Source organism: Mustelus asterias, chromosome 27 (assembly GCF_964213995.1).
Source record: "Mustelus asterias chromosome 27, sMusAst1.hap1.1, whole genome shotgun sequence".
Lineage (NCBI taxonomy): Eukaryota > Metazoa > Chordata > Chondrichthyes > Carcharhiniformes > Triakidae > Mustelus > Mustelus asterias.
Genome location: NC_135827.1, coordinates 37,956,408 through 37,974,962, shown reverse-complemented (window position 1 = coordinate 37,974,962; position 18,555 = coordinate 37,956,408). Strand labels below are relative to the sequence as shown.

Here is an 18,555-nt window from a genome sequence, read left to right as displayed (position 1 = left end):
GTGACCTCCACCCCACCCTCCAGAGCCCATTTTCTTTGTGAACCTCTTGGATGGCGATTCCGTCGCCTTGTTGCTGAGTGATACCATTGGTGTTGGGAGAAGGTTCATAAGTAGGCATTGATTGTTACTTAAGGACTTCAACTGGGACAGGAAGGACATCAATGAGTCTTCCTGCCCTGACTTAATTGGTGCAAAGGCAAGAAGGTCATAGGGTCAAAGGCAAGAAGGTCATAGGGTCAAAGGCAAGAAGGTCATAGGGTCCTCACCCTGCACCCTCTAACTTGATTAAATATCCCTCACGCCACACTGAAGGCTGGGAATTAAATTTGTTTTATAATGCTCCTGTGAAACACCTTGGGATTACTATCTTACGGGGGGTTTGTGGATTCTCTATTTGTAATATGGTAGGAGATAAAGCTAGCTGGAGAACTTTCTTTGCCAGTGGCTAGGTTTGGAATCGGTTCCTGTTACTAACAGTTGAACATGGAGCTTTCATTGACGACCGTGGTAGCTCATTTTTATGTATATTCCCATCACTGGGTGGATTGGGGAATATTGGAGGCAGCTGGGTGAATTTCTGTGGTATGATTGGTATCGATACTGTTCACTCAGGAACCATGGTGTTGGACCTCTCTCGACCAGGCTGGATCAGTATTGCAGGTTGCTGTTCAAGAGAGGACGTAGGAGTTTTTAAAATGTTCACCCTTATTTGAAAATCTCTCCATGGCATTGCCCCTCCCTTTCTTTTCAAGAGAATCCCTCCAGTGCAGAAGAGGCCATTCGGCCTATTGAGTCTGCACTGACTATCTGACAGAGTAACTTACCCAGGCCGTCTCCCCCACCCTATCCTGGTAACCCCACATACTTACCCCTAGATAATCCCCCTAGCCTATGCAGCTTTGGACACTTAAGGGGCAATTTGGCATGGCCAATCCACCTAACCTGGACATCTTTGGACACTAAGGGACAGTTTAGCATGGCCAATCCACCTAACCTGGACATCTTTGGACACTAAGGGGCAATTTAGCATGGCCAATCCACCGAACCTGCACATCTTTGGACTGTGGGAGGAAACCAGAGCACCCGGAGGAAACCCACGCAGACACGGGGAGAATGTGCAAACTCCACACAGACAGTGTGTGGAATTAAACCCAAGTCCCTGGCGCTGCAAGGCTGCAGCACTGACCACTGTGTCACCGTGCTGCCCTATCACTGTGCCCCTCCGTAACCTTCTCCAGCCCCATAATCCTCAGGGATCGTTGCTCTCTTCCAGTTCTCTTGCATCGCCCATTTTCCAAACTCCACCATTGGCAGCTATTGCCTTTGGCTGAAAGTTCTGGAATTCCCCCCGGACATCACTCTGTCTCTCCACCTCCCTCTCTTGACCATAATTTCCCCTAATGTCTTTATGGGGCTCAGTGAGACCCGGGAGATCAGACAGGGATGGGGTCCTAGCTGCAAATTATTGGACAGGAATATTGGAACTGACTCAGGAAAGAGAGTGAGGAAATCAGAGGCAGGAAATTTATTTGATATCTCCCAGCAACCAGCCCTGGAATGTACAAATATCCTGCTTTCCCCAGGATAGCACAATACGTTTTTCTGCGTGTTTACAGGGTATTGAGGGCAGCCGTAAAACAATTATTTACCCAGGAGACTGGAATAACTAAATCCAAGGCGGACATCGCAACGTTGTGGCTTTCAGCTGTGTCCCTGGCGATCGAAAAGCTTGGATCAGCAGATCCTGGGTGTAGGTTCCAGGAGGGAGATGGAATTGTTGCTTATGGTTTTGTAATGCAATGTGGGGCTGTTGCGGTGAATTCTCCAGCCTCCTCTCCTGCACGGGGAAGAAATGGGATTAACCCTTTCAGCCCCAGTAAGAACAAAGTCCTTTAACTCCTGCGAGTTCCATCTCCTCTTCCCAGGGCACCAGCAGATTCCAGTGACTGGGGCTCAGCCTGTTGGGGTTTTTGGGGTTCAGTTTGTCGGGGTTTCTGGGGGTTCAGTTTTGGAGAAGGTGACAGAGAAATGGTGGGGTTCAAGAGGGATAGGGGAGGTTACAGAAATAGGGAGGGTTGGAGGGAAATGGAAGAGGTGACAGAGGTTGGAGGGGAACGAAGAAGATGACAGAATTAGGAAGGGTTGAAGGGGCACAGAGGAGGTTACAGAGATGGGGAGGGTTGGAGGGGGGATAGAGGTGGTTACAGGGATAGGATGTGTTGGAGGGGGATAGAGAAGGTTACAGAGATAGGGAGGGTTGGAGGTGGTTTCAGAGATAGGGAGGGACAAAGCCATGGGCGGAAATGAAGGATACGAATTGCAAAATCAAGGCGTTGTCAGACTGGAAACCAATGGAAGTCAGCAAGCACAGAGGTGATGGTGAACAGACAGACCTGGATGGTATCTGGAATTTACCTGTCTTGCTGGGTTCAGTACCACATTGGGTGGAATGTTCATAGAATCATAGAATCCCTACAGTGCAGAAGGAGGCCATTTGGCCCATCAAGTCTGCACCGACCCCAATCCCTCCCAAGCCCTATCCCCGTAACCCCACATATTTACCCTGCTAATCCCCTGACACTAAGGGGCAATTTAGCATGGCCAATCAACCTAACCCGCACATCTTTGGACTGTGGGAGGAAATCGGAGCACCCGGAGGAAACCCACGCAGACATGGGGAGAACGTGCAAACTCCACACAGACAGTGACCCGAAGCCAGGATTGAACCTGGGTCCCTGGCGCTGTGAGGCAGCAGTGCTAACCACTGTGCCACCGTGTCGCCCAGGACACAGGTCACCCCAGGACACTGGGGAATTCACGTCGAAAATTCTAACCTGAAAGAAAAGGGAAAGCCGATGTTTTCTGAGTGGTCGCGATCATTGGGAATGAAATGATCCCAGTCTCTGCTTATCGAGGAACTCTGTTCAGGATTTGGCATGAAATCCGTAATGAGAATGCTGGAAGATCCCATCATCGTCAGTGAGTGTCTCTACAAGCTGCCTCCCCAGGATTGGGAGGGTTAAGTTTATAAGCCGTGCTGGCGTACTCAGCTTTCAGCCTGCCTTTGACAATGCATCACTTGTCTCAAAGAAAAATAGAAAATAATGGGCCTTCATGTGAAAATGACAAAACTACGTAACATTTCGTAAACTAAAGCCAACTTTTGTTTCCACAATAGGCAGAGGCTGGTATCATTTTATTCCCAATAACATCCTGGCATTTACAAGGACATATTAGAGTTTGGAGTTCTTCAGTAGGAAACTCAAAAGGCCTTCATAGAAATCATAGAAACCCTACAGTGCAGAAGGAGGCCATTCAGCCCATCGAGTCTGCACTGACCACAATCTCACCCAGGCCCTACCCCCACGTATTTACCCGCTAATCCCTCTAACCTACACATCTCAGGACTCTAAGGGGCAATTTTTAACCTGGCCAATCAAAGAACAAAGAACAAAGAACAATACAGCACAGGAACAGGCCCTTCGGCCCTCCAAGCCCATGCCGCTCCCTGGTCCAAACTAGACCATTCTTTTGTATCCCTCCATTCCCACTCCATTCATATGGCTATCTAGATAAGTCTTAAACGTTCCCAGTGTGTCCGCCTCCACCACCTTGCCTGGCAGCGCATTCCAGGCCCCCACCACCTCTGTGTAAAATATGTCCTTCTGATATCTGTGTTAAACCTCCCCCCCTTCACCTTGAACCTATGACCCCTTGTGAATGTCCCCAACGACCTGGGGAAAAGCTTCCCACCGTTCACCCTATCTATGCCTTTCATAATTTATACACCTCTATTAAGTCTCCCCTCATCCTCCGTCTTTCCAGGGAGAACAACCCCAGTTTACCCAATCTCTCCTCATAACTAAGCCCCTCCATACCAGGCAACATCCTGGTAAACCTCCTCTGTACTCTCTCCAAAGCCTCCACGTCCTTCTGGTAGTGTGGCGACCAGAACTGGACGCAGTATTCCAAATGCGGCCGAACCAACGTTCTATACATCTGCAACATCAGACCCCAACTTTTATACTCTATGCCCCGTCCTATAAAGGCAAGCATGCCATATGCCTTCTTCACCACCTTCTCCACCTGTGACGTCACCTTCAAGGATCTGTGGACTTGCACACCCAGGTCCCTCTGCATATCTACACCCTTTATGGTTCTGCCATTTATCGTATAGCACCTCCCTACATTAGTTCTACCAAAATGCATCGCTTCGCATTTATCAGGATTGAACTCCATCTGCCATTTCTTTGCCCAAATTTCCAGCCTATCTATATCCTTCTGTAGCTTCTGACAATGCTCCTCACTATCTGCAAGTCCTGCCAATTTTGTGTCGTCCGCAAACTTACTGATCACCCCAGTTACACCTTCTTCCAGATCGTTTATATAAATCACAAACAGCAGAGGTCCCAATACAGAGCCCTGCGGAACACCACTAGTCACAGGCCTCCAGCCGGAAAAAGACCCTTCCACTACCACCCTCTGTCTTCTGTGACCAAGCCAGTTCTCCACCCATCTAGCCACCTCCCCCTTTATCCCATGAGATCCAACCTTTTTCACCAGCCTACCATCAACCTAACCCGCACATCTTTGGACTGTGGGAGGAAGCCGGAGCACCCGGAGGAAACCCACGCAGACACGAGGAGAATGTGCAAACTCCACACAGACAGTGACCCGAGCCGGGAATCGAACCCGGGATCCTGGAGCTGTGAAGCAGCAGTGCTAACCACTGTGCTACCATGCCGCCCCTCTTATCAAAGACAAAATTCCAATGTATTGAATTCTAATTCCAATGTGAGGACCTTGAGCCATTTGATACAGGAAGACAGGGAGTGCAGGAGGTTTTGATGGGCTTAAAAATGGACAAATCCCCTGGTCCGGATGAATTGCATCCCAGGATGCTGTGGGAGGCGAGGCAGGAAATTGCAGAGGCTCTGACACAAGTTTTTAGTTCCTCTCTGTCCACGGGGAAAGTCATGATGTGGAGATGCCGGCGTTGGACTGGGGTAAACACAGTAAGAGTTTTAACAACACCAGGTTAAAGTCCAACAGGTTTATTTGGTAGCAAATACCATTTACTACCAAATAAACCTGTTGGACTTTAACCTGGTGTTGTTAAAACTCTGACACGGGGAAAGTGCCAGAGGACTGGAGGATGGCTAATGTGGTACAACTTTTCAAGAAGGGTGGTAGAGATGAACTAGGGAATTATAGACCAGTGAGTCTCATGTCAGTGATAGGGAAACTATTGGAGAAAATACTGAAGGAGAGAATTAATCAGCACTTGGAAAGGTATGGTTTGATTAGTGATAGTCAGCATGGCTTTGTCAGAGGGAGGTCATGCCTAACAAATGTGATAGAAATTTTTGAAAATGTGATTGAGTGTGTGGATGAGGGAAGTGCAGTTGATGTAGTTTACTTGGATTTTAGCAAAGCCTTTGACAAGGTCCCACATGTGAGACTGATTGAGAAGGTTGAAGCGCCTGGAATTCAGGGAAACTTGGCGAAATGGATCCGAAACTGGCTTAATAATAGGACACAAAGGGTAGTGGTAGAAGGATGTTCGAGTGACCGGAAGCTAGTGTCCAGTGGCGTACCACGAGGGTCAGTGCAGAGACCCTTATTGTTTTTTGCATTCATAAATGATCTCGATGATGATGTGGGAGGAATGATAAGCAAGTTTGCAGATGACACCAGGATTGGTCGGGTGATTAATAGTGAGAAGAAGTTCATAGGTTACAGGAAGATAAAGATGGATTGGTCAGGTGGGCAGAGCAGTATTTAACCTTGATAAGTGCGAGGTGATGCACTTTGGAAGACGTAACAAGACAAGGGAGTACTTAATGAATGGCAGGTCACTGGGAAGCATTGAGGAACAGATGGATGTTGGGTTACTTATTCACAGATCCCTGAAGGTGGCAGAGCAGGCGAATAGGATAGTTAAGTATGCAGATGAGATACTTGTTTTTATCAGTCGTGGCATAGAATATAAGAGCAAGAAGGTAATGTTGGAGCTATACAGAGCGTTGGTTAGGCCACAGCTAGAGTACTGTGTGCAGTTCTGGTCACCTCACAGTAGGAAGGTTGTGATAGCAGTACAGGGGGTACAGAGGAGGTTTATCAGGATGTGGCCCGGGATGGAGCATCTGAGCTATAAGGAGAGGCTGGATAGGCTTCGACTGTTTCTTTGGAACAGAGAAGGCTGAGGGGGGAACATGATTGAGGTGTATAAGATTATGAGGGGGGTATGGACAGAGTGAGTAGGAAGCAGCTGTTCCCTCTGGTTGGGGGTCATTCATGGGCGAGGATATGGCAAATGGAGTATAACGTTGAGAAATGCGAGGTTATACACTTTGGAGGAAATAATAACAAATGGGATTACTATCTCAATGGAAACAAATTAAAACATGCTACCGTGCAAAGGGACCTGGGGGTCCTTGTGCATGAGACGCAAAAGCCCAGTCTGCAGGTACAACAGGTGATCAAGGCAAATGGGATGTTGGCCTATATCGCGAGGGGGATAGAATATAAAAGCAGGGATGTCTTGATGCACCTGTACAGGGCATTGGTGAGGCCGCAGCTGGAATACTGTGTGCAGTATTGGTCCCCTTATATGAGGAAGGATATATTGGCATTGGAGGGAGTGCAGAGAAGGTTCACCAGGTTGATACCGGAGATGAGGGGTTTGGATTATGAGGAGAGGCTGAGGAGATTGGGTTTGTACTCGTTGGAGTTTAGAAGGATGAGGGGGGATCTTATGGAGACTTATAAGATAATGCGGGGGCTGGATAGGGTGGAGGCGGAGAGATTCTTTCCACTTAGTAAGGAAGTTAAAACTAGAGGACACAGCCTCAAAATAAAGGGGGGTCGGTTTAAGACAGAGTTGAGGAGGAACTTCTTCTCCCAGAGGGTGGTGAATCTCTGGAATTCTCTGCCCACTGAGGTGGTGGAGGCTACCTCGCTGAATATGTTTACAGCGCGGATGGATGGATTCCTGATCGGTAAGGGAATTAAGGGTTATGGGGATCAGGCGGGTAAGTGGTACTGATCCACGTCAGATCAGCCATGATCTTATTGAATGGCGGGGCAGGCTCGAGGGGCTAGATGGCCTACTCCTGCTCCTAGTTCTTATGTTCTTATGTTCTTATGAGGGAGCATAGTTTTAGGGTGAGGGACAGGAGATTCAGAGGGGATTTTTAAAAAATCACTCGGGGTGGTGAGAATCTGGAATGCACTGCTTGGGAAGGTTGTGGAGGCTGGAAACCTTTAAAAAGTATTTGGATGAGCACTTGAAATATAACACTCAGGGATATAGGGCAAGTACTGGAAAATAGGATTAGTGCGACTTTAGTGGTAGTTAGTGGTGCAGACTCGATGGGCTGAAGGGCCTTTTTGCGCTGTACGGCTCCTAATGTATCGATTGACTAATCAATATCTTGTCATCCTCTATGTGGACAATGGGAGATCAATCGTACTGACCGTGATTCACTCAATCACAAATTAGTCACTTCTTCCACTTGTTCACGCACCTCCCTCTCTCTCCCCACGGTGATTCACCGAGGTTAGTGCCGACAGTGCTTCAGTATTTTCCCCTCGTTCATGGGGTGTAAACACCACCGGAAAAGCCACCAATTCCTGCTGTCGAGAAGGTGATGACGAGCTATCTTCCAGATTACTGAGTGTCTCACTCGGCCATTTCAGAGGGCAGTTAAAAAACAGCCACATTGTTGTGGGGCTGGAGTCACATGTAGGCCCAAAGCGGCTGAGGACGGCAGATTTCCTTCCCTAAAGAACAGAGGGGTGAAGTCTGGTTGTCTCACAGTCACACTGACACTCACTTTTGTTCCAACTTTATTAAAGTCCCGAGCTGCTATGGTAGGATTGGAACTCATGTTGTCAGATCATTAGCCCAGGCCTCAGGCTTGCTAGCCCAGTAACATGACCATTATGTTTCCACTCTATTGGGGGCAGCACTCTCCCGCTGTGGTCAGGAGGTTGTGGGAGCAAGTCCCAATCCATAGACTTAAGCAGGTCAACACTCCCAGTGCCAGTACTGGAGTGCTGCATTGTTGCTGGTAACATCTTTCAGATGTTAAACTGAAGCTCACGGGTTGACCTGAAAGATTAGAGTTGCTTGTAGCAAAAACAGAAAATGCTGGAAAATCTCAGCAGGTCTGACAACATCTGCGGGGAGAGAATAGAGCCAACGTTTTGAGTCTGGATGATTCTTCCTCAAATCTTACAGCATCCACAGTATTTTGCTTTTATCTTCAAGTTGATTGTAGATTGATTTTCAATAGAGGTCCTACTAGTATGCTGGAAATTTTCAAAATTCTCATCCTTATTTTCAATTCACCCCCTCCCTATCTCTGTAACCTCCTCCACCCCTGCAACTCTCTGAAATATCTCCGAAACTCTCTGAAATGTGTGTGGCACAGTGGCACAGTAATTAGCACTGCTGCCTCACAGCGCCAGGGACCTGGATTCAATTCCGGCCTCAAGTGATTGTATGGAGTTTACACATTCTCCCCGTGTCTGCGTGGGTTTCCTCTGGATGCTCCGGTTTCCTCCCACAGTCCAAAGATATATGGGTTAGGTGATTGGCCATGCTAAATTGCTCTTAGTTCGGGCGATTAGCTAGGGTAATCGCAGAGAAGTGGCAGATGGACTTCAACCCAGATAAGTGTGTGGTGGTTCATTTTGGCAGGTCTAATAGGATGGAAGAATATAATATTAAGGGTAAGACGCTTGGCAGTGTGGAAGAACAGAGGGATCTTGGGGTCTGGGTTCATAGGACGCTCAAAACGGCGTCGCAGGTAGAGGCTGTGGTTAAGAAGGCGTATGGAATACTGGCCTTCATCAATAGAGGAATTGAGTTTAGAAATCGGGAGATAATGCTGCAGTTGTATAGGACCGTGGTCAGACCCTACCTGGAGTACTGTGCCCAGTTCTGGTCGCCTCATTACAGAAAGGATGTGGAAGCCATAGAACGGGTGCAGAGGAGATTTACGAGGATGTTGCCGGGATTAAGTGGTATGCCTTATGAGGATAGGTTGAGAGAGCTAGGTCTATTCTCCTTGGAGAGGCGAAGGATGAGAGGTGACCTGATAGAGGTGTATAAGATGTTGAGAGGTATTGATAGAGTGGATTCTCAGAGGCTTTTACCCAGGGCTGAAATGGTTGTTACGAGAGGCCACAGGTTTAGGGTGCTGGGGAGTAGGTATAGAGGAGATGTTAGGGGTAAGTTTTTCACTCCGAGGGTGGTGGGTGCGTGGAATCGGCTGCCGGTAGTGGTGGTGGAAGCGGATTCGATTGAGTCTTTGAAGAGACTTTTGGATAAGTTCATGGAGGTTAGTAAGATAGAGGGTTATAGGTGAGCCTAGAAGGTAAGGAAATTGCTCGGTGCAAGTTGTGGGCCGAAGGGCCTGTTTGTGCTGTAGCTTTTCTATATTCTCTGTAAATATGTGGGGCTACAGGGATAGGGACTGGGTGGGAGGCTCTGTCGGCGAGTCAATGCAGACTCGATGGGCTGAATGGCCTCCTGCTGCACTGTAAGGATTCTATGATTCTAAGATTTGCATTACATCAGTTCTGGCATCTTGAGTTTCCCCCATTTCAATCGCTCCACCCCTGGTGACCATGCCTTCAGCTGCCTGGTCCCTAATCTCTGGAACTCCCTCCCTAAACCTCTGCGCCTCTCAACTTCCCTGTCCTCCTTCATGATGCTCCTTAAAACCTACAACTTTGACTACCATCAGTCCCAATATCTCTGTATGTGACTTGGCCTAATAACTCTGGCCTGATAATCCTTCTGTCAGAAGCCAGGTGGGATTTTTAAAGGTGCTATATAAATGCCAGAACTGCTGTAATGGGGATATTTTCAAAAGTTGTAGGGCTGGAGGAGGTTACAGAGATTGGGAAGGGGTGAGGCCATGGAGGGAGTTGAAAATAAGGATGAATGTTTTGAAAATGCCTCCATGCACCGTGACTGTGCCTTTTCCTGTACTGCTTTGCCACCGAGTATCTGCTCACTTACTCTGAAAGCATTAACTCTCGCTGCGGAGCAGTCCCAGGGGTGTGGTGGCTGCTGTCAGCATCTTAGTGAAGTAATGGGTTCGCATTTCTCATGATGACAGATTTGGATGAATCACAAGAGAAGCTGATGCCTATCTTTACACCCAAATTCCAGTGTAGAGTACTGACCAAGGTTCCGAGGCAGGATGTCTGTCCGACCGATTTACCAGCCCCCCCCCCATTCCCTCCCCCACACCCTAGCCCAGGGCCATTAGAAAGCTGAGTACAATCACCATGCCCCCACCCTTCCCCTCCTGTTCATATAAGGGCAACACGGTGGCACAGTGGTTAGCACTGCCGCCTCACAGCGCCAGGGATCCGGGTTCGATTCTGCTTGGGTCACTCTGTGCGGAGTCTGCACGTTCTCCTTGTGTCTGCGTGGGTTTCCTCCGAGTGTTCCAGTTTCCTCCCACACTCCAGTACGTCCCCGGAGCGGAGAAGCTACGACATCTTCTCCGGAGCCTTCAACATGTCATTGATGAAGACAAACATCTCGCCAAGACCATCCCCACACCCCCACTACTTGCCCTCAAACAACCGCGCAACCTCAAACAGACCATTGTCCGCAGCAAACTACCCAGCCCCCAAAGACATGCAAATTAGGTGGTTTGGCCATGCTAAGGGGGGAGCTATAGTAAACTCCACTGGAGTGAACCACTCCTGGCAGGGGGGGGAGAGGCTAGCGGGCCTGGAGATTTCAGTCCCGGGCCCGCTAATGATATTTAAAATAAATTTAAATTCTAATTTACATAATTTACACAGCTCCTTGCCAGAAATCGGTGCGGAGCCGACACCGCCGGAAATTCGGCTGCCGGAGACTCATGGAGGCCGTGAAGCCCAGTGGGAAGCCCAAGAAACGGCCTCCGCTTGAGTCTCCCGAGCCACTGCTCTACAAAAGCAGCACAGCGGGATGAGAGAATCACCCCCATTATCTCCAAATTTGCAGATGATACAAAGTTGGGTGGGAGGGTGAGCTGTGAGGAGGATGCAGAGGTGCTTCAGCATGATTTAGACAGGCTGAGTGAGTGGGCATATGCATGATAGATGCAGTATAACGTGGATAAATGTGAGGTTATCCACTTTGGTAGCAATAATAGGAAGGCAGATTATTATTTGAATGGGTGTAAATTGAGAGAGGTGGATGCTCAGCGAGACCTTGGTGTTCTTGTTCATCAGTCGCTGAAAGTAAGTGCGCAGGTACAGCAGGCAGTAAAGAAGGCAAATGGTATGTTGGCCTTCATAGCGAGAGGATTTGAGTATAGGGATAGGGATGTTTTACTGCAATTATATAGGGCATTAGTGAGACCACACCTGGAGTATTGTGTGCAGTTTTGGTGTCCTTTTCTGAGGAAGGATGTCCTTGCTATAGAGGGAGTTCAGTGAAGGTTTACCAGGCTGATTCCTGGGATGACAGGATTGTCATATGAGGAGAGGCTAAGTCAGTTAGGATTATATTCACTGGAGTTTAGAAGAGTGAGAGGGGATCTAATGTAAATGTATAAAATTCTAACAGGGTTAGACAGGGTAGATCCAGAAAGAATGTTCCCAATGGTGGGGGAATCCAGATCATAGTGTGAGGATAAAGGGTAAACCTTTTAGAACTGAGGTGAGGAGAAATTTCTTCATCCAGAGGGTGGTGAATGTGTGGAATTCACTACCACAGAAAGTAGTTGAGGCCAAAACGTTGTCTGATTTCAAGAAGAAATTAAGTATAGCTCTCGGGGCTAAAGGGTTCAAGGGATTTGGGGGGAAGGGGGGGATCAGAATGTTGAATTTGATGATCAGCCATGATCAAAATGAATGGCAGAGCAGCTCGAAGGGCCGAATGGCCTCCTCCTGTTCCTATTTTCTATGTATGTCTACATATATGTTGTTTTATATTGTTTTATATATTTGTCGTTAAGAAAACATGCCTTTTTACAGGGGACAATATCATTGTATCTGCTGCCAACCAAACAAAGCCATTCGAACAAGAAACTTGCCCTTGTAAAGGAAGGGAGGGATGGAGATATTTGGAGAGGGAATTATAGGCCTTAGGGCGAGGCAGCTTGCAGGCAGGACCCCTCAATGATGGTGTGATAAAAATTGGAGATGTGATGAAGGCCAGAATGGGAGGAGTGCGGAGAGTTGTAGGGCTGGAGATTACAGCGATAGGAAGGGGTGAGATCAAGGAAAGGTTTGAACATAAGATTGAGAATTTAAAGTAAGGTGCTTTATATATCACTGATTAGCCCTTAATGTGTTAATATGATGATATAATATCTCGGGCTTATTTACTGCACAAGACACAAGGCACCATAAGGGATTGAATCAATATGTTGTGGGTTCATTTATTATTAAGACTAAATAAATGAGAACAGTTGTGCATAGGTATAAAGCTTGAAGGCATCGGAGCTGTGTGTGTGTGCTCTGCTCAAAGCAAAGGTGAAACTAAGACTGGATTACATGACACATTTCCCTTCGAGTGATGTCATGTTGATAACCCATAAAGGAATATTACACCAGCTCTCAGCTGTCCAGTTCTGCGCTGGATGTCAAGCCCTTGGAGGAGACTTAGCAGAATGGTTCCAGGGATGAGGAGAGAATTGTTTCAGATATACAGAGAGACTCAAGAAGCTGGGATTGTTCTCCTTATGGCAGTGAATAGTGCTGTAAAGTATGAAGGGTTTTGATAAGGTAAATACGGAGAAATTGTTTCCACTGAGAGGAAAATTGGACCCAAATGTCCTGTGAGTCTCAGACCGTGAGCTAATCGATAAAATAATCAGAAGAGAGGTGAGGAGAATTGTTTGAACGCAGTTTGTTATTATGATCTACAGCGCTGTTGTTGAGAAACAGAGGCCGCGATTCTCCCAAAAAAGTTCTAAGTGTTGAATTCACAGGAAAACTGCTGTAAATCACTGGTTTTTTTCAGTGCGACTTCAGACAAGAATCTCCCTCACTCTGTGCAATGCAGAGGTCACAATTGGGAATATCATTAAAAGCTCAGGGGGTGGGGGGGAGCCTATTCACATCGGAGGCTGACAGTTCCGGTACTCTGCGCATGCACAGTGGCTCCTATCTGTCAGCCCACAGTTTGCTGGCCAGCTCGATCGCTGGCCAGCCCGGGACCCTCGCAGTGTTGCCCCTCCTCTCCCACCCCACCTCCCCCCACCTCCCCCACCCCACCTCCCCCCACCTCCCCCACCCCACCTCCCCCCACCTCCCCCACCCCACCTCCCCCCACCTCCCCCACCCCACCTCCCCCACCCCACCTCCCCCACCCCACCTCCCCCACCCCACCTCACCCCACCCCACCTCACCCCACCCCACCTCACCCCACCTCCCCCACCCCACCTCACCCCACCTCACCCCACCTCACCCCACCTCACCCCACCTCCCCCCACCTCCCCTGGCCCGATCGCAGCCCAAACATCCATTCGCGGGCCAGCCCTGAACCCCCCTCTCCCGGACTGCTGGATCTCCAGCCCCCTTCCCCCCATCCACCCCAAGAGTGACGATGCGGCGGGAAGGCATGCGCGAATCCCGCGAATCAGCGCAGGATGGGAGAATCGCCCCTAGAATCTTTCAAAAGGGAATTGGATAAATACTGGAAAAGAAAATCAATTGCAGGGTCAGGGAAGTGGAGGGAGGAGAGAGTGGGATTCATTGGATAGCCCTTTCAAAGAGCTGACAGAGCCTTGAGGGGCTGAATGGCCTCCTTCTATCCAGATTCCACGTGAAAAGAATGGTGGCTTATAGATGAGATGCTGGATGGTGTCCAGTAAGGAGTTAATACCTTCAGGACTGAAACGCTGGCAGTGGGAGATTGAAGGTGTTCTGCAGGATTAAGCACCTGCGATTATTATCCAGGTGTTAGAAGTTGATAGAGTCATCCAGGAGGGGTTTGATTTATCCAACTCCAACCCCTGTGGATTTAGCTAAACAAGGTGCTGAAGCAGGTTTTTATTGGAAAACACACACACGCACAGAGACAGCGTGTTTTCAATTCTGGCTGGGAAAGATTGCTCATGCAAACACTTCTATGGAAACAGCTTGCTTCCTGCTTCTGTTGCGTGCATGTGTACATGCAGCTGGTGTCTCAGCTTGCTTCTTCAGCAGGGGTGGGGGGTAGACGGAGGGTACGGGGGGGGTGGGGGGGGACTGCTGGTTTTGAGGGGGTAGTGGGGGAGGCGTGGATTATTTTTTGCTGATATCACTCTACAGGGGAGCTGCCTACTGCTGTTTAAGTCGGAGATGGGCCGGCTTTTGGCTCTGCACCCTCCCACGGCCACTCTTGTCCCGGCTGGCTCTGGCTGGTAGGAAGCTGCAGTTCCCGGGTGAGGTAGTGAGTCAGGTTGATGGAATCAAATAGCGACAGGGCTTTGTCGCTGAAGGGAAGAGACCCATCTCTCCTTGCACGGAGCAGGAATGAAGTAAGTGTGTGAGGGGGGGTTGTTGCTGCTCTTTTGTGAACCAGACTGTCACTCTGTGATGATTTGAACGGATTTAATCAGCTGCTCAGGGAGTACGTTTTGTTCCCTCAACTTGAGAGAGAGAGAGCTGTTTGCTTGGGAGACAGGAATTTATAAGGTGGATAATATCTTGCTCGGTGCTGACTTCAGGTTAATGTTGGGTGCACTTAGAGCTTACTCCCTGGACTTTAAAAGAATTATAAAAGGCTTCCCGCAGTGAAAGTGAGAAGACTTTGGAGTTGTGACATTTACACATGTGCTTATTGGTCACACCTATTCTCCGCTGTACAGACTCTGCTTGTTGTCCTGTAGCATCTTAATTCCACACGGTTTAATCCGTGCTGTTTTAACCTGGGCCAAATCTGCTGGGTCTCATCAGGCCAGCAGTAAATTGGAGTGAAAGCAGCAGAAAATTAGTAATTGTGATTTGAATTCTAGATCTTCTGGTTCCCAGCTGAACCGGTGAAATTTAAAGGGGCAACATTTTTCATACAGAAGACAGAAAGATCAAGAAAGGACTTACATTTTTGTAGCGCCTTCTCTATGTTAGGACAGTGACTACACTTCCAAAGTGTTTCATAGAATCCCTACAGTGCAGGAGGAGGCCATTCGGCCCATCAAGACTGCACCGACCACAATCCCACCCAGACCCTATCCCCATAACCCTATGTATCTGCCCTAGCTTGTCCCCCTGACACGGAGGGACAACTTAGCATGGCCAATCCACCCAACATCTTTGGACTGTGGGGGGAAACCGGAGCACCCGGAGGAAACCGACACAGACACAGGGAGAATGTATAAACCCCACACAGATATGATGTGGAGTTACCGGCGTTGGACTGGGCTGGGTGCAGTAAGGAGTCTCACCACACCAGGTTAAAGTCCAATAGGTTTATTTGGAATCACGAGCTTTCGGAGCGCTTCTCCTTCATCAGGTGAGTTAACTGAGATAAGGGCATTTCTTTATACTTGGCTTGATAAGGCAGAGTTGATAAACCTATGATCATTTTTAAACTGGTGGAAGTTAATGTGAACTCAATACTAAAGGAATTTCGCTCAAAAGGCGAGATTAGTCTGGAACATATCATTGTGCAGTTGTAAGCTGCTTGTATGAGGAGGTACTGGGGGGGGCACGGTGGCACAGTGGTTAGCACTGCTGCCTCACAGCACCAGGGACCCGGGTTCGATTCCGGCCTCGGGTGACTGTCCATGTGGAGCTTGCACATTCTCCCCGTGTCTGCGTGGGTTTCCTCCGGTTTCCTCCCACAATCTGAAAGACGTGCCGGTTAGGTGGATTGCCCCTTAGTGTCAGGGGATTAGCAGGGGGTTATATGGGGTTGCGGGAATAGGGCCTGGGTGGGATTGTGGTTGGTGCAGACTCGATGGGCCGAATAGCCTCCTTCTGTACTGTAGGGATTCCATGATTTTATTGAATCTTCCATATCCACCTTTTGTAATACTCTGTCCACCTCTAAAACTGAAAGCCTCAACTGACCCTCTGTTTCCTCCAGACTCACCTATCCTGAATCTCTCCTGGATTGCCAATCTAAAACTCTGCTGCCTAAAGCCTAACTTGTGCCATCCCATTTCCCTATCGCTCCTGTGTCGTCTGACCTATGGCCCACCTCCCAGTGCGACTTCATTTTAAAATTCTCATCCTCATGTTCAAACCTCATTCTCCCTAACCTCCTCCGGCCTATAAAGCTCCAAGATCTCTGCACTCCTCTAATTCTAACCTGTTATCTATCCCGGATTTTGCTGCCAGCAATGCCCTCAGCTGCCTGGGTCTAAAGCTTTGGAATTCCCTCCCTAGTTTCTCATTTCAGACGCTCATTAAAAACTGACCAAACTTTTGGTTACTTGCCCTAAAATCGCCTCATGTGACTCGATGCCAAATTTTGTTTAATATCACTCCTTTTAAAGCCCCTTTTTGGATATTTTATTGTATTAGAGGTGTTGCATTAAGACAGGTTGGTTGCTGGTGGCAAGGTCCCATGGGGCCACGTGCCAGCCTGTCCCAGAGTCCCATGGGGCCACGTGCCAGCCTGTCCCAGAGTCCCATGGGGCCACGTGCCAGCCTGTCCCAGAGTCCCATGGGGCCACGTGCCAGCCTGTCCCAGAGTCCCATGGGGCCACGTGCCAGCCTGTCCCAGAGTCCCATGGGGCCACGTGCCAGCCTGTCCCAGAGTCCCATGGGGCCACGTGCCAGCCTGTCCCAGAGTCCCATGGGGCCACGTGCCAGCCTGTCCCAGAGTCCCATGGGGCCACGTGCCAGCCTGTCCCAGAGTCCCATGGGGCCACGTGCCAGCCTGTCCCAGAGTCCCATGGGGCCACGTGCCAGCCTGTCCCAGAGTCCCATGGGGCCACGTGCCAGCCTGTCCCAGAGTCCCATGGGGCCACGTGCCAGCCTGTCCCAGAGTCCCATGGGGCCACGTGCCAGCCTGTCCCAGAGTCCCATGGGGCCACGTGCCAGCCTGTCCCAGAGTCCCATGGGGCCACGTGCCAGCCTGTCCCAGAGTCCCATGGGGCCACGTGCCAGCCTGTCCCAGAGTCCCATGGGGCCACGTGCCAGCCTGTCCCAGAGTCCCATGGGGCCACGTGCCAGCCTGTCCCAGAGTCCCATGGGGCCACGTGCCAGCCTGTCCCAGAGTCCCATGGGGCCACGTGCCAGCCTGTCCCAGAGTCCCATGGGGCCACGTGCCAGCCTGTCCCAGAGTCCCATGGGGCCACGTGCCAGCCTGTCCCAGAGTCCCATGGGGCCACGTGCCAGCCTGTCCCAGAGTCCCATGGGGCCACGTGCCAGCCTGTCCCAGAGTCCCATGGGGCCACGTGCCAGCCTGTCCCAGAGTCCCATGGGGCCACGTGCCAGCCTGTCCCAGAGTCCCATGGGGCCACGTGCCAGCCTGTCCCAGAGTCCCATGGGGCCACGTGCCAGCCTGTCCCAGAGTCCCATGGGGCCACGTGCCAGCCTGTCCCAGAGTCCCATGGGGCCACGTGCCAGCCTGTCCTATTCATTGTAATCCAGGAAAATGAGACAAAATAAATTGCAAAACAGTGAGGCCAACTTAAAAGAACCTGTGTGAAATTCAAATGCAGCAATAGGTGATGTGTGTAAACACAGCCCCAGAGTTTCATCTTTCACACTGAAGTTCATCAATCCCAGACACGTTATAGAGAGAAGCCTCCATGTTCACTCCCTGATGATGTGTACTGAGACAGTCATCATCATCAAAAGAAAAACATGGAACAAGTTGTGGCCACTGATATTATGGGTGAGACATGAGTCACTGATCTCTGTGTGTCTGTTGACGGGATCATGCTTCTGCTTTGGCTGGAAGGGCCCTTACCGTACACCCCTCAATACTGCCCTCACGAAGGAGGCATCGACTCTTCCAGAGTTTCCTTTCTGTAGGACCAACCATAACGCCCTGTCCTGCGAGCCAGTCAGGACAGAGAATATTGTTAAGTTGCTTAGAAAGAGCTTGTGTTTACATTGCACCCCTCAGTCTCACTGCGAGACCCAAAGAGCTTTTGAAGTGTAGTCACTGTTGTACTATAGGAAACGTGGCAACCAATTTGTGCACAGCAAGATGCCACAAACAGCAATGTGACAATGACCAGACAATCTGTTTTACTGGTGTTGGTTGAGGGATAAATATTGTCCTGAACTGTGGGGAGAATGTTCCTTCTCCTCTTGGGAACAGTGCCACGGGACCTTTTCACATCCACCTGAGACAGCAAAGCGGTTTAACATTTTGTCAGAAAGAGGGATTTGTCGGTCGAATACTGTCTGGAGTGGAATTTGAACCCAACACTGTGTGACTCAGGGTGATACTCACTGACTCACAGCAATAACCTGCAGTCAATTCCACCCTCACCTGGCGATGCAGCCATTCAGAATATTGTCTCCTCCTCCCTTGCCAAGAGACCAATAGTAAGAACATTAATACCAGCCAAACTGGCACTGGATGACACTGTCTGGATTGGGAATTCATTCTGGGGGAGCCAACTTCATAGAATCATAGAA

At 49.4% G+C, this 18,555-nt stretch overlaps 1 protein-coding gene across 29 annotated transcripts in view; it reads left to right on the top strand.

Annotated features, from left to right (window-relative positions):
• phldb1b (pleckstrin homology-like domain, family B, member 1b) overlaps positions 1-18,555 on the top strand; it is a 334,696-nt gene that overhangs the window by 159,291 nt on the left and 156,850 nt on the right. The window contains exon 1 of one of the 29 annotated variants that reach the window (XM_078199085.1): positions 14,313-14,489. The exons of the other annotated variants lie outside the window; for them this stretch is intronic. The gene's annotated coding sequence lies outside the window, so the exon portion shown is untranslated. Of the gene's footprint in view, positions 1-14,312; positions 14,490-18,555 lie in introns of those variants that run through there. 29 annotated transcript variants of the gene reach the window in all.